General features: G+C 39.9%; 1 protein-coding gene across 3 annotated transcripts in view; it reads left to right on the forward strand.

Annotated features, from left to right (window-relative positions):
• Positions 1-1,112: 1,112 nt before the first annotated feature.
• CLCN3 (chloride voltage-gated channel 3) overlaps positions 1,113-15,318 on the forward strand; it is a 103,482-nt gene continuing 89,276 nt past the window's right edge. Inside the window, exon 1 of one of the 3 annotated variants that reach the window (XM_055276392.2) lies at positions 1,113-1,702. The gene's annotated coding sequence lies outside the window, so the exon portion shown is untranslated. The remainder of the gene's footprint in view (positions 1,703-15,318) is intronic. The other 2 variants (XM_055276387.2, XM_055276395.2) reach the window with 2 other exon arrangements.

The following is a 15,318-nucleotide window of genomic DNA, read 5'->3' on the forward strand; positions in this document are numbered from 1 at the left end:
CAGCTCTGAAGCCCAGAACTGTCTTTGAGAATATTCAATTCTGCTCTAGAAGAAATAGAACAAAACTCACGTGTTCCCAGCCTGCAAAACAGTCGGTGGAGCACGTATATGTAAAATAGAAAAGGCTGGCAAGACAGGTCATATTTAATATTCATGAGGCACAAAATACACAACACGCACTTAATATTCATTAATCAGTATATATTCATAACATACTAAATATACAGGAGATATTAAACGTTCACGGGTCTTAATTCTGCCACCCAGTGGTGACACTCAAAAGTGATCTCGCCAAAGAAATGCAAAACCTGTACCTGCTCACCAGGCTATTAGCATGCTACTGCTGTGGCCACCATTCTTCCACCGCATCGCCCTGCCCCTGCATCGGAATATAGCACCTTGAACACGGGATCAGCTTTACTAAATTCTGTGACCCACGCTGGGAGCTCAATAAATGTTTGCTAAATGGAAATGAACCCAATTCAGACCGTGTAGAAACCCCAGATTGTATCTTTTTTCCAAACATTCAATTTCCAAGCAGTATTTTTGAAAATGAGTGATGGCTAAATTCGAGTTATCCTTTTCGTATGTATGTTAGGCACACAACCGGCGATTACATACAAGGCGAGGTGACACCACTGCACTCCCGGCCCGCACGTCACCTATAAGCACAGGGGGATTTTGGTGCTGGTTTATTTTCGAAGGCTGGCACTTCTCTTCGATCTAAGTTTTAGGAACCTGTGCTCGTCGACGGCTGCCAATACTTTTTATTTTCAAGGCTGACACTCGCCAGAGTTTCACAAGCTGCTCCCGGACGCTGTGGTCTCTCGCTGGAGTGGATCCGAACTCCGCGTGACGCTGGGAAAGGCCAGCGCCTGTTGCGTCACGAAAACACCTCCCACAAGGTGGCCGCCTCGCGCGAGGTCAGCGGTAGGGCAAACAGGGATGCGTGAGTGACTGACCTGAGCTAATCGCTAATGACAGGCTTCACAGCCCTGGCGGCCCTCTGAGCCAGGCACCTCGCCCCGCTCCTCCTCCTCGAGACCCAGTCCCGGCCCGCCCACCCTTCTCACGCCGCCCAATAGGCGCCGACGCGGCTCAGAGAGTGGCCGGAGGAGGAGGTGTTGGGACGGCCGGACGCTGAACGGCCGTTCACGTCAACGTAGTGACGTCACGCGTCGACGCTGGGGACGTACCTGTCGGGCTCCTGACTCCTGCAGCTTCTCTTCCACTTCCGTGGGTCAGGGCCGGTCCGGTCCGGAACCTGCAGCCCCTTTCCCAGTGTTCTAGTTCGCCCGCGACCCGGAATAATGAGCAAGGAGGGTGTGGTGGGTTGAAAGCCATCCTACTTTACTCCCGAGTTAGAGCATGGATTCAGTTTTAGTCTTAAAGGGGAAATGAGGTTGGAGATTTTTATTTTTAATTTTGGGCAGAAGCAGGTTGATTCTAGGGATCTCCAGAGCGAGAGGATTTAACTTCATGTTGCTCCCGTGTTTGAAGGAGGACAATAAAAGTCCCACCGGGCAAAATTTCCGTAACCTCTGCAGTAGAAAACGTCAGGTATCTTTTAAATCGCGATAGTTTTCGTTGTGTCAGGCGTTCTTCGGTGGAGCTCCCAGGGTAGCCAGGTTCGAAACAGATGCAGAATCCAAAGGCAGCGCAAAAAACAGCCACCGATTTTGCTATGTCTCTGAGCTGCGAGGTGAGTTGCATTGTATGAGCGAAGTGTCGTCAGCTCTCCTGTTCACAGATTTTGGGTCAACTGTGAGGCCACAGCCCTCATCTTGGTTTCTCTTATAATGTACCTACATAATGTTGAAAGGTACATCATGAATTGGGATGCAAACCCATCCTGATTAGGTGTATACCCTCAGACATGCTTTAAAATTTCACACATTTGCTTCAGGAACCGTCGAAGGACCTCTGAATAAAATGGAAGTGGGTTCCAGGAGAAGATTAACTTTAAACTTAGAGGAGTGGGTTTTACTTTCGCTAAATTTTCCCCAATTTAAAAATAATATTCAGTTTTTCTATCTTTAGATATATGTGTATGTAAAATATTTTTTGTATATATATATATTTGTGGTTTGATCTTAAACTTGACTGGAAACTGCCTTAGAATCTCAGAAATTAACTTTGCATGTGGTATGCTTTGTTTGGCATTTTAAAACTGCGGAGCACATAGAAGATAATTACATATGCATTGTGCACATTAGAAACTGAGATTTCTATTTCCTTTAGAAAGAAATTCCTGTTCATGGAATTGAATCAACAGCGACCATACCTTTTACATAGATGTATAATTCAAAAGTTCAGTTCTACAAACGTAAACTTTTGGAGCTATGCAGTTCAGTTACTGCAGCATCACTGTGGCTTGTATAATTGTTGAATCTTTCCAGGAATGCTTTTACTTTCATCTTTAAAGAGTTAATTTAGAAGATTTTTTTTATGAGGTCGGTATGGAAATAACTACGTCCCTTTGTGAGTCACTACAAAATAATATTTGTTCAGTTCGAGACTACATATGGGAGTTAAAGTGCTTGTGTATATATTGTTGACTTTCATCTTAAAAGGTGCTGCTGCTACCCAGTGTCTTGTTCTATAATACGGCTTTAAAAACCATGTGTGTGACCTACAGATATTTTCTCAACTTGAATATGCTACCCAGTGTCTTGTTCTATAATACGGCTTTAAAAACCATGTGTGTGACCTACAGATATTTTCTCAACTTGAATATGCTACCCAGTGTCTTGTTCTATAATACGGCTTTAAAAACCATGTGTGTGACCTACAGATATTTTCTCAACTTGAATATGGTTAATACAGACAGCCACTGTTGGCAGAATTCATCATAGATTGCATACCCTTCCCACCCCATACTCCCCTCAGCACCTCGAAAACTTTGCTGCTTTGCTTGAATGATGAGTCCAATTATTTTAAGAAGTCAATATGAATGTATAGTACCTACATTTTTACTTGGAAATTGTGCTTTAGCATGTGTTATCAATCATACATAGCTCATTAAGAATGTAAATATTTAAACTACTTTTGGATAGATGTGGTTCAGGGGAACAGATTTGTTGGCGTTGTGGGTTTGTGTTAGTAAATTGGCTATTTTCCAGGTCATGTTAGTGGTAGCCTGTCCATTTCCTGTTGTGACGTGTTGGTCATAATTTTCAGACGGCTCAGGAAGCCAGATTTGATCTCTGTGGTGGGTCCTATATCAAAGCAGTATCCTGTGGGGTTTGGCCACTATCACTGCTTTGTAGAACTTCCAACTTAGTTTGGTAGTCAAACTTGTCGCAGGGATCTAAAATGCATAATATTTTATAATAAGTGTTAATATTTATTGAATGCATTCTATGTTTTCAGGCTCTTTTCCAAGTAATTTTTGTGAATTATCTCAATTTTCACACCAGCCCCACGAAGTAGGTACTTTCACTAATCTCGTTTTACAATCGTAGAAACTGAGGCACAGAAAACTTTACTAACTTGCCCTGCAGTAACTGTCAGAACTGAGACTGAAGCCTGGGAGTGTGATTTCAGAGCTCCTGCTCTCTGCTGCACCATACTGTGGTTTAGAATAGTCAAAATGCTAGAGAAAAACAAGGAGAGACATGGCTTGTAGGTTCAATTATAAAAGCAATGTAAAATTACAGAGTCTGGGAAATAGTGTTTTTAAAAGGAATACTCATAATCTTACTACTCTAATAAACATTTTAATTTTTAAATATGCACATTAACATCTGTACATAAACATTGTAGCTGTGATTCATTTTGGTTCTTAAAGATAAATCTTCAGTGAAGTTTAAAATGGAGATTGAACCCCACTGCCACACTTTCATTGTTGAAATCCGGAGAGATTTGATCTTTGACTGGAACCAAGTTAAATAAATATATTTCTTGCTATTCCTTGTGAGAAGTAATTGAACAGTTTCTCTCTTTTAAAATCATGAAGACTATTTAGTTTTCAAAGTTTCTGTCTTCCACAGCAACTTTTTATTGGTTTATTGTTTTATCTTTCTTCCTTGTTATAATCTGAGCGTTATATTTGTATGTGTGTTTATTCCGTTGTCCTCTTGAAATCCTCTAGCATTTATACCTGCTCCCTGAGGAATTTGGGTTTTTTTGTTTGTTTTTATTTTTAATTGACAAATCATCATTGTATATATTTATGGGGTTCAATGTGATGTTTTGATAAATGTATATATTGTAGAAAGGTTAAATCAAGCAAATTAACATATCCATCATATCACCTACTTGCCATTTGTTTGTGGTGAGAATGTTTAAAATTAACTTTTAGCAATTTTGAGGTATATAGTACATTAATTATAGTCACCATGCTGTGCAATAGATCTCTAAAACTTATTCCTCTAACTGAAACTTTGTATTCTTTGACTAACCTCTCTTCTTTCCTTTCCCCCCCTCTCCCTAGCCTTTGTAGACCAAAGTTTGCCTCCCTGAGTTTGACTTTTTTTTTTTAGATTTTACACATATGTGAGATCATGCAGTATTTGTTTTTTGTGTCTTATTTATTTCACCTAGCATAATGTCCTCCAGGTTAATCCATGTTTTTGAAAATGACGTAATTTTCTTCCTTTTAAAGGCTGTATAGTATTCCATTCTGTATATATACCACATTTTCTTTATCCATTCATCCCTTGATGGACACTTAGGTTGTTTCTATGTCTTGACTATTGTGAATAGTAGCGTTTAATTTTTGAATGACACTAAAAGATTTTGTAAGTCTAAGACATTTTCTTCAGAGAGCTATTTCCTTCAGCAAATTATTCATTTATTGCTTTTTTGAGGAAAAATAAGGCATAACAATTTGGACATGCAGGTAACTGAATGAACAGTAAGGATAAACTATCAAGTAATATTATTTTGAGAGAAATTAGTTTTATTATTGTCATATCTTGTATGTGTTGACAATCTGTATTAAAATCCTTCTCTTTTAATAACCCTATGGGTCTAATTAAACACTTTCAGCCTTTTCTCCATCTAATCTTGCTCTTTTGCCCTTCTTTTTAAAAAATAAGTCTTACTGTGTTATGTGTCTTTTATTGTGATACTTCATATGGTTCATGGAAGTAGGTGGGTTTAACAATTTGCTCAAATGCATCTCTACATAGAACACAATGTTTGCATTTTTTAATTGTTTATATTTCCAAAATGAAATAATACTCATAATTTTACCTACTTTTCTGATAGAAATCAGTAACCCTAATGTATCATAGATCCTTTTAGATATCTTTAATATCTACCTTAAATGCAGAAGATGAATCACTGTATTGGAAGAAAGAAAAGTAATCCTATAAAATCAGTTTAAAATTAGATCAGTATAGCAAGGATTAGATATGTTGATTTTACTTTGGGTACTTTGAGAACTTGATTTAAATTGAACCTTGCCCAGTGCTAATGTAATCAGTAGACCACACTAATTCCTATGGTATAGTAGTGACTTCTGTTTTGAGATAGAGTCTTGTTCTGTTACCCCCGCTGGAGTTTAGTGGTACAATCTCTGCTCACTGCAACCTCTGCCTCCTGGGTTCAAGCGATTCTCATGCCTCAGCCTCTGGAGTAGCTGGGATTACAGGTGCGCGCCACCACTCCTGGCTAATTTTTGTCTTTTTAGCAGAGACAAGGTTTTACCATGTTGGCCAGGCTGGTCTTGAACTCCTGACCTCAGGCGATCCACCCGCCTCGGCCACCCAAAGTGCTGGGATTACAGGCATGAGCCACCGTGCCCAGCCAATTTTTGTATTTTTAGTAGGGACAGGGTTTCACCCTGTTGGCCAGACTGGTCTTGAACTCCTGACCTCATGTGATCTGCCCACCTCAGCATCCCAAAGTGTTGGGCTTACAGGCATGAGCCACTGCACTGGGCTGGAATATATACTAATTTTTAGAAAGCTATTACAGCATCCCTCTTGAGGAAAATGTATAATGTAATTTATGCTGAAGTCTACTGAAAACTGTAGGGCCTATACAAATATAATGGCATTAATACAATAAAAACTGTGTTCATATTTATTATAATTTCTGGTACATTGTTAGCTATTCTATAAATGTTAGTAAATGAATAAGTTATGTGGAAATTCCTTTTCACATTTTTTTTCTTTTGTTTGAGGCGGAGTCTTATTCTTGTCGCCCAGGCTGGAGTGCAGTGGCGCGATCTCAGCTAACTGCAACCTCTGCCTCCCGGGTTCAAGCTATTCTTCTGCCTCAGCCTCCTGAGTAGCTGGGATTACAGGCGCCTGCCACCACGCCCGGCTAATTTTTGTACTTTTATTAGAGATGGGGTTTCCCCATGTTGGCCAGGCTGGTCTTGAACTCCTGACCTAGGTGATCTGCCCACTTCGGCCTCCCAAAGTGCTGGAATTACAGGCGTGAGCCACCGTGCCTGGCCTCTTTTCACATTTCAATCTGTGACTGGTACTTAGCACAGTTTTTACAATATTTATATGAAAATTCTCCTTACATACAAATGGCTAGCTCAGATTTTCACCTCTCTGCCATCATTGCTCTTGAGACTTTTGTTCCATCTCTCTAGTTGCTGACATTCTTCTTTCACCCAGTTTATATCTACTTTTCTTTTTAGCTTAACAGTTAGAGAGTTGACTGACACACCTTTGGGAATTAGATGTGGTCCTCAACTGTACCCAGTCAGTCTCCTTTATGGGAGAGACAAAACTGTTGGGAACCATGAAAAATTAGTGTGCATATCTCAGGCTGTGGATCCTTTCGCCACCCATTTCCATGGTTTTCCTATTTTTGCTCCCCTCCCCAAATTCTGGTGGCATATTGCTTAGTGTTTGCAGTTTTGGGGCTCAGGTCAGTGTAATGGAGGTAACCTTCTTTATAATCTGACCTGGAATAGAAACTAAAGCGTAAATGTATAATCCTAAAGTTGGAAAGAACACGCTGGTCTTGAGTTCTGTGAGTTGCAGGAGACTGAAATTTGTTTCTGCCAACTGTTTTCAGTTAACCAAGTTGGAACCTTAGTGGATATCTTAGATTCTTCTTTACCATTCCTTGTATCTTATTAATTACCAGGTCCTCTTAAATATTTCTTCAAACTCTCTCTGCTTCTCAATATTGGTGTGTCTTAGTGAGCAGGATAAAATCACAGCCGAAGTATTTTTTTATTCTCTCACTCAACACAACAACAATTCACAAAGAAGAGTTCTGTGACCAGATGCTTGGGAGTTTCTCCCCCCACAGCAACTAACCAGTCATTTCTGCAGCAGATACCAACTGGGTGCCCCCCATTCTGGTACTGTGTACCTGGAGATAGTGTCAGACACCACAGGTTGAGGGCAGTTCCCAAAAGACTTCCCCCACTTCCAATGCTAATCGCAAGCCCCAGGTTATTTTGATTTTGCCTGTGCTTCTGATAACACTGGCTATAAATCAGGGATCCCATGACCCCCCCCACTCCTTACGTCCTTGGGTTCAGTTAATGTGCTAGAGCAGCTTACAGAACTCAGAGAAACACTTAGCGGTTTATTATAAAGGATATTCAAAGGATACAGATGAACAGATGCACAGGGGGAGATAGGGGAAAGAGCATGGAGCTTCCATGCCTTCCCTTGGTGCGCCACCTTCCAGGAGCCTCCAATGTTCAGCTATCGGGAAGCTCTCTGAATCCACTCCTTTTGGGTTTTTATGGAGGCTTCATTACATAGGCACAGTCAACAACTGTGTAGAAATGTGATTGGACAAAAAGGGTATGACCTAACAGCACTAATAGACCCAGTGGGGAAACCCAGTAAGGCCTGCCTGTCCAAATTCTTCTGCCTGTCTGCAGCATTCCTTCTTCCAGGGTTGGGACAAGCTGCCTTCTAAAGTGAAGGTCTTATGACCCACAGTCAGACAGGCTGTGGAAGATTAGAGTTCTGCCTTGGGTTGGTGGAAAGGAGGGCAGGAAAAGGTCAGCAAGAGAAGAGATTCTGTTTTCTGAGGTTTAATGTGCCCCAACATTATAACAAAAGACTGTAGTAAGGCCAGGCACAGTGGCTTACCTCTGTAATCCCATCACTTTGGGAGGCTGAGGTGGGTGCATCACTTGAGGCCAGAAGTTCGAGACCAGCCTGGCCAACATAGTGAAATCCCATCTTTACTTACATAAAATTAAATTTAATATTAAAAAAGAATGTAATAAGAGTTGTGAGACTTATAAATCAGGAACCATGGATGAAAACCAATGTATATCATATCACTCTTAGTTCAGTTATGCCCTATCTTACGTTTAGAATTGTTCAGATGTCTTGTCTCGTCTCCAGCTCCTCTATCTGTAGTCCTTCAGTCTCTTACCCTTCTTATCTGTCTTTCACACTGCTGCTAGTGTTGGCTTGCTAAAATTCATGTCTGATCATGTGGTTTCTCTAGTTCTTCATGGTTTCCCCTGTGTATAGATGAGTATGTAAGTTTCTTAGTGTGACACATGAGCCCCTCCCTTTCGTGATCTGGCCTATGTCCACCTCTGTAACTACTCTTTGGTCCTTTACCTCTTACATAAGCTACCCAAGCAGGTTTTACTATGATGCTTTTGTGCGGTTGCACATACTTTTTGTGTGTGTGCCTGTATTGACTTTTTACCTCATAGCCCAATTAATCGAACCTAATTCTTCAATATTCTGCTAAAACATTCCGTCTATTAAGTGCTCACAGACTCTTTGCCAGCCAGCTTGCTTACTTTTCTAAGGTTTATCAAATACATTGTATATACCTCTCCTTTGATGTGTATCATACCATACTGTCATTACTTGTTTATGTCAGTCACCTTCACTGCCTTAGGAACAGGAACCATATCTTACTCATTACCCTAGCACCTGACTTTGTGCCTGGTACATGCTAAGTGTGCAGTAAATGATTATCAAATAAATGAATAAATGACTCTGAAAACTAGCTTTGGATACTAGATAAATGGTGATCCTGTAAACTGAGATAGGAAAAGTAGGATGACAAGCACTTTTGGGGCAAATATTTATTTAGTTTAGGTCTTGTTGAATTTTAGCTCTTTTACAACATCAAGGAAGACATGTACCATTTATTTCTTATACACTTGTTATTTATTCATACAATATAATTAACCCAACAAGATTTTTTTTAGATATGGACAAGATTATTCTAAAATTTACATGAAAAGGCAATGAAAAAGAAGAATAAGGTGTGAAAAATCAATCTACCCAATTTCAAGACTTATTATGTAGTTACAGTAATCAGACTGTGTGGTATGGGCATAGATATAGACACAGATCAGTGGAACAGAACAATGAACTCTGAAATAGATCCACATAAATATGCCTAGTTTTTGTCAAAAGCACAAAACAATTCAACGGAGGTAGATAACTTTTTCAACAGTTGGTACTGGAGCAATTAGACATCATTACACTGTCCCATCCCCCCCGCCAATAAAGGAACCTCAACCTATGTCTCATACCCTATACATACACAAATTAAAATGGATCCCAGACTGAAATATAAAAATATTAAACTATAAAACTTTAGGGAAAAATAGAAGAAAATTTTGGGGAGGTAGGGTTAGGCATATGTTTCTTTGACTTGCCATCAAAAGAATACTCCTTAAAGGAAAAATTGATAAGTTAAGCTTCATCAAAATTAAATATTTTTGCTTTGTTACAGACCCTGTTAAAAAGATGAAAAGATAAACTACAGAGGGGAGAAAATATTTGCAGATAACACAACTGAGAAATAACTAGTATCGGTAATATATAAAGAACTCTTAAAACTCAACAGTATGAAAGCAGTCCAGTTAGAAAATGGACAAAAGACATAGTCATTTCACTGAAGATGATTACACATATAGCAAATGAGCACATAAAAAATGTTCAACATCATTACCCATTAGGGAGATGCAAATTAAAGCAACAAGATACTTCTGTACATCTATCAGAATAGCTAAAACAAGAAATAGTGACAACACCAACTCTGGCAACGATGTCAAGAAACTGGATCACTCATACGTTGTTGGTAGAAATGTACAATGGTACAGCCACTCTCAGTTTGGCGGTTTCTTTAAAAACCAAATACGTGACTGCTGTGTGACCCAACTATAGTACTCTTTGACATTTAGCCCAAAGAAATGAAGGCTATTCATTTTACGAAAACCTGTACATGCATGTTTGTAGTAGCTTTATTCATAGTCACCAAAACGTAGAAACAAGCCAGATGTTCTTCAGTGGGTGAATGGTTAAACAAACTGTGGCATATCTGTTATCATAGACTACTATGATAAAAAGGAAGGAACTATTGGCACCTGTAACACCCTGGATGAATCTCTGGAGAATTGTCCTGAGAACAAAGAGTTAATTCCCATGTTATATCATTTATATAACATTCTTGAACTGGCAAAATTATTGAAGTAGAAAACAGACTATGGGTTGCTAGGGGTTAAGGAGGGATGGCTATAAAACGGCAACGTGAGAGATACCTGTGGTGATGCAATATTCGGTATCTTGACAGTGTCAATGTTGGTATCTTGATTGTGATATTGTACTATAGTTTTGCGAGATGTTCCCATTAATGGAAACTGGGTAAAGTATATACAGGATTTTTTTCTATATTATTTATTGTAACTACATGTGGAACCACAATTATCTCAAAATAAAAATTTAATTAAAAAAAATTGAACACCTACTGTGACACGTTTTTTTTTTTTTGAGGTGGATCTTGCTCAGTTGCCCAGGCTGGAGTGCAGTGAGTGGTGTGATCTCAGCTCACTGCAACCTCTGCCTCCTGGGCTCAAGTGATTCTTCTGCCTCGGCCTCCTGAGTAGCTGGGATTACAGGCACGCACCACCACGCCCAGCTAATTTTTGTATTTTTAGTAGAGACGGGGTTTCACCATGTTGGCCATGCTGGTCTTGAACTCCTGACCTCAGGTGATCTGCCCTCCTGGGCCTCTCAAAGTGCCAAGATTACAGCTATGAGCCACTGTGCCTGGTCTAATGTGACATATTTTGCTAACCATTGAGTATGCAGTGTTGAGCAAAAATTGAATGTCAAGACCTCATGACACGTTCTACAATGGCAGACAGATATTAAATAATCACAGAAATAAATTTAATATTCAGCTGTGGTAAGTGCTGTAAAAGAGAGCTATAAGAACTAATAATGAGAAAATTTGATCCAGATAGTAAATGGGTCAGGGAAGCTTTCCTTACTAACTGCATGACTTTGGGCGAGTTATTTACATGCTTTGTGCCTCAATTCTTCGTTTTTAGTGGGGACAATAATAGCACCTATAGTTTAAGGTTGTCATATATTTAATACGAATATTAAGTGAATGAATTTGTAAAGGGCTTAAGATATTGCCTAGCATATAGTAAGTTCTGGTTAAGAGTTCGTTAAATAAAGGGATACTTGATATAAGACCTGAAAAATGAGTAGGAGAGTTAATTCTTTTTTATTTTTATAATTTCAACTTTTATTTTAGATGTATAGGTTTATTACATGGGTATATAGCATGATGCTGAGATTTGGGGTACAGTTGTACCCATTACCCAGGAAGTGGGTATAGTACACAACAGTTTTGCAGCCCTTGCTTCCTTCCCTACATTTCCTGCTCTAGTAGTCCTCAGTGACTGTTGTTGCCATCTGTATGTCTGTGAGTACCCGATGTTTAGCTCCCACTTAAAATGAGAACATGCAGTATTTGGTTTTCTGTTACTGTGTTAATTACTTAGGATAATGGTCTCCAGCGGCATCCCCGTTGCTGCAAAGGCCTTGATTTTATTCTTTTTATGGCTGTGTAGTGTTCCATGGTGTATATATACCAATTTTCTTTTCTTTCTTTTCTTTTTTTTTTTTTGAGACAGAGTCTTGTTCTGTCACCCAGGCTAGAGTGCAGTGGCACGATCTCGGCTCACTGCAAACTCAGCCTTCCGGATTCAAGCAATTCTCCTGCCTCAGCCTCCCGAGTAGCTGGAATTACAGGCGCCTGCCATCACGCCCGGCTAATTTTTGTATTTTTTTAGTACAGACAGGGTTTCACCATGTTGGCCAGGTTGGTCTTGAACTCCTGACCTCAGGTGATCCGCCCGCCTTGGCCTCCCAAAGTGCTGGGATTAAAGGTGTGAGCCTGTACCATATTTTCTTTATCCAGTCCACTGTTGATGAGCACCTAGGTTGGTTCTATGTTTTTGCTATTATGAGTAGTGCTGTGATGAACATAGAAGCACATGTGTCTTTCATGTAGAACAATTTATTTTCTTTTGGGTGTATACCCAGTAAAATCTCCAAACTGCTTCCCACGGGGGCTGAGCTAATTTACATTCCCACTGACAGTGTATAAGCATTCCATAGCCTTGCCAGCATCTGTTTTTTGGCTTTTTAATAATAACCATTCTGACTGGTGTGAGATGGTGTCTCATTGTGATTTTGATTTCCATTTCTCTAATGATTAGTGATGTTGAGCATTTTTTCATCTGCTCGTTGGCCAGTGGTATATCTTACTTTGAGAAGTATCTGTTCATGTCCTTGCCCACTTTTTGTTATTTGTTTGAGACAGTCTTGCTCTGTCGCCCAGGCTGGAGTGCAGTGGCCACAATCTCGGCTCACTGCAAGCTCCACCTGCTGGGTTCACACCATTCTTCTGCCCCAGCCTCCCAAGTAGCTGAGACTACAGGCGCCTGCCACCACGCCTGGCTAATTTTTTTGTATTTTTAGTAGAGACGGGATTTTACCATGTTAGCCACGATGGTCTCAGTCTCCTGATCTCATGATCCGCCTGCCTTGGCCTCCCAAAGTGCTGGGATTACAGGTGTGAGCCACTGCGCCCGGCCGTCCTTGCCCACTTTTTAATGATGTTGTTTGTTTTTTGCTTGTTGTATTGTTTGCTTCTTGTAGATTGCAGATATTAGACCTTTGTCAGACGTTAGCTAGATTAATAAAGAGAAAGAGAGAAGATCCAAATCACCACACAATCAGAAACAACAAAGGTGACATTACAACCAATCCCATGGAAATACAAAAGATCCCCAGAGACTATTATGAACACCTCTGTAAACACGAACTAGAAAATTTAGAGGAAATGGATAAATTCTGGAAACAAACAACCTCCCAAGATTAAATCAGGATGAAATTGAAATCCTGAACAGACCGATACCGAGTTCCAAAATGGAATTGGTAATAAAAAAACCTACCAACCAGAAAAGCCCTGGACCAGATGTATTCGTAGCTGAATTCTATCAAATGTTCAAAGAAAGCTAGTACCAATTCTACTGAAACGACTCCAAAAAATGAAGAGGGACGCCTCCTTAACTCATTCCAGCTTCACCCCGATACCAAAACCTGGCAAAGACACAATGAAAAAGGAAAACTACAGGTCAATATCCCTGATGAACATAGATGTAAGCATCTTCAACAAAATATTAAGAGAGTGAGTTGGTGAAGAGGAGAGGGTATGATCCAGGCAGAGGAAACAACAAAGGCCTTGGGGTAGGAGTCAGGAAAGAGCTTGGTAGGACTGAGAGATTGAAAGATCAGTGAGTCTAGAGTACTTCAGGAAGTACATGCTTCTCAAAGTAAGATATGCAACTGACCAGCAAGCATATGAAAAAATGCTCAACATCACTAATCATTAGAGAAATGGAAATCAAAACCACAATGAGACACCATCTCACACTAGTCAGAATGGCTACTATTAAAAGAAGCTGGGGCCGGGCGCAGTGGCTCACACTGTAATCCCAGCACTTTGGGAGGCCAAGGCGGGCGGGTCACGAGGTCAGGAGATCAAGACCATGGTGAAACCCCATCTCTATTAAAAATACAAAAAATTAGCCAGGCACGGTGGTGGGTGCCTGTAGTCTCAGCTACTCGGGAGGCTGAGGCAGGAGAATGGCGTGAACCCAGGAGGCGGAGTTTGCAGTAGCCGAGATCGCGCCACTGCACTCCAGCCTGGGTGACAGGGCGAGACTCCGTCTCAAAAAAAAAAAAAAAAAAAAAAGTTGGGGAACTAGCAGGGGTTGGGCTGCATAGAACTTTTTCTGCTATGTTAAAGAGTTTGTTTCTTAAGGGTAGTAGGAAATGATTAAGAGATGTTAACATAGAATGGAGAGAGATTATGATCAAACTTACTTTTTGGAAAAAAAATGTGCTGGCTGCAGTGTCATCAGATTCGAAGGAAGCAAAATAATTGCACATAGATAATATAGGAATTTATTAGGTAAATGAGGCCTTATTCCTGGCAGTTTTCATAGTTTATCTCTAATTATTATTATTATTATTTTGTTTGAGACAGTCTCACTCTGTTGCCCAGGCTGGAGTGCAGTGGCATAATCTCAGCTCACTGCAACCGCTGCCTCTCTGGCTCAAGCGATTTTCGTGCCTCAGCTTCCTTAGTAGCTGGAGTTACAGGCGGCTGCCACCACGCCCAGCTAATTTTTTATTTTTAATAGAGATGGGTTCACCACCATGGCCAGGCGGGTCTTGAGCTCTTGACCTCAAGCGATCCACCTGCCTCGGCCTCCTAAAGTGCTGGAACTACAGGCATGCGCCACCACACCCAGCTTATCTCTAATTTTTATAATTTTGTAAGAATATATTTACAAGCTACTGTGTATCTATTACAATGTTTTGAAATGATTATATTTTTTGGCGATTAAAATAGAAAGGTGACTTTGCCTTATTTTTTTAAATAAGTAAAATTTCAGCTGTTGTGTTAGGGTCTAAATGGCCTTTTGTGCCCAAGCCTGGAAATTGGGGTTAGAACCTGAAAATATTTAACACTAGTGTTCAGATTTTCTTCTGTTATATGTCCTTTATGCTACTATGGAAATTTGAATATTTTATAGCAGTGCTGTTCAATAAAAGTGTTAGTGCTGCAAATGCAAGCCACATAGGTAATTTTTAATTTTTTAGTAGCCACATTAAAAAGGTAAAAAGAAAGTGATGAGATTCTTTTTAAGTCTATTTTATTTAACCCAATAGATCTAAAATATTTCAACATGTAATCAGTGTAAAATTTCTAGTCAAATATTTGACATCGTTTTTAAATATTAAGTCTTAGAAATCTGGTAGGTATTTTACACTTAGAGCACATTTCAGTTTGGACCAGCCATGTTTCAATGGCTCAACAGCCATATGTAGCTGCTGGCTGCTGCATCAGTCAGTCAGGTTTCTGGGTTAATAAGTGGAATAGTTTTTTTTTATCTTAAGTTATCAAATTTATAGAAATAGAAACCCTTGCAGGCCTGAGTTTAATTGGTTTATTTGGAGCAGAGTTGCATGCTCATCTTATAAAGAATGATCTGCAGGCTAGGTGTCTCAAAGGTGTTATGAAATTAATTTT

This window comes from Symphalangus syndactylus, chromosome 4, assembly GCF_028878055.3.
Source record: "Symphalangus syndactylus isolate Jambi chromosome 4, NHGRI_mSymSyn1-v2.1_pri, whole genome shotgun sequence".
NCBI lineage: Eukaryota > Metazoa > Chordata > Mammalia > Primates > Hylobatidae > Symphalangus > Symphalangus syndactylus.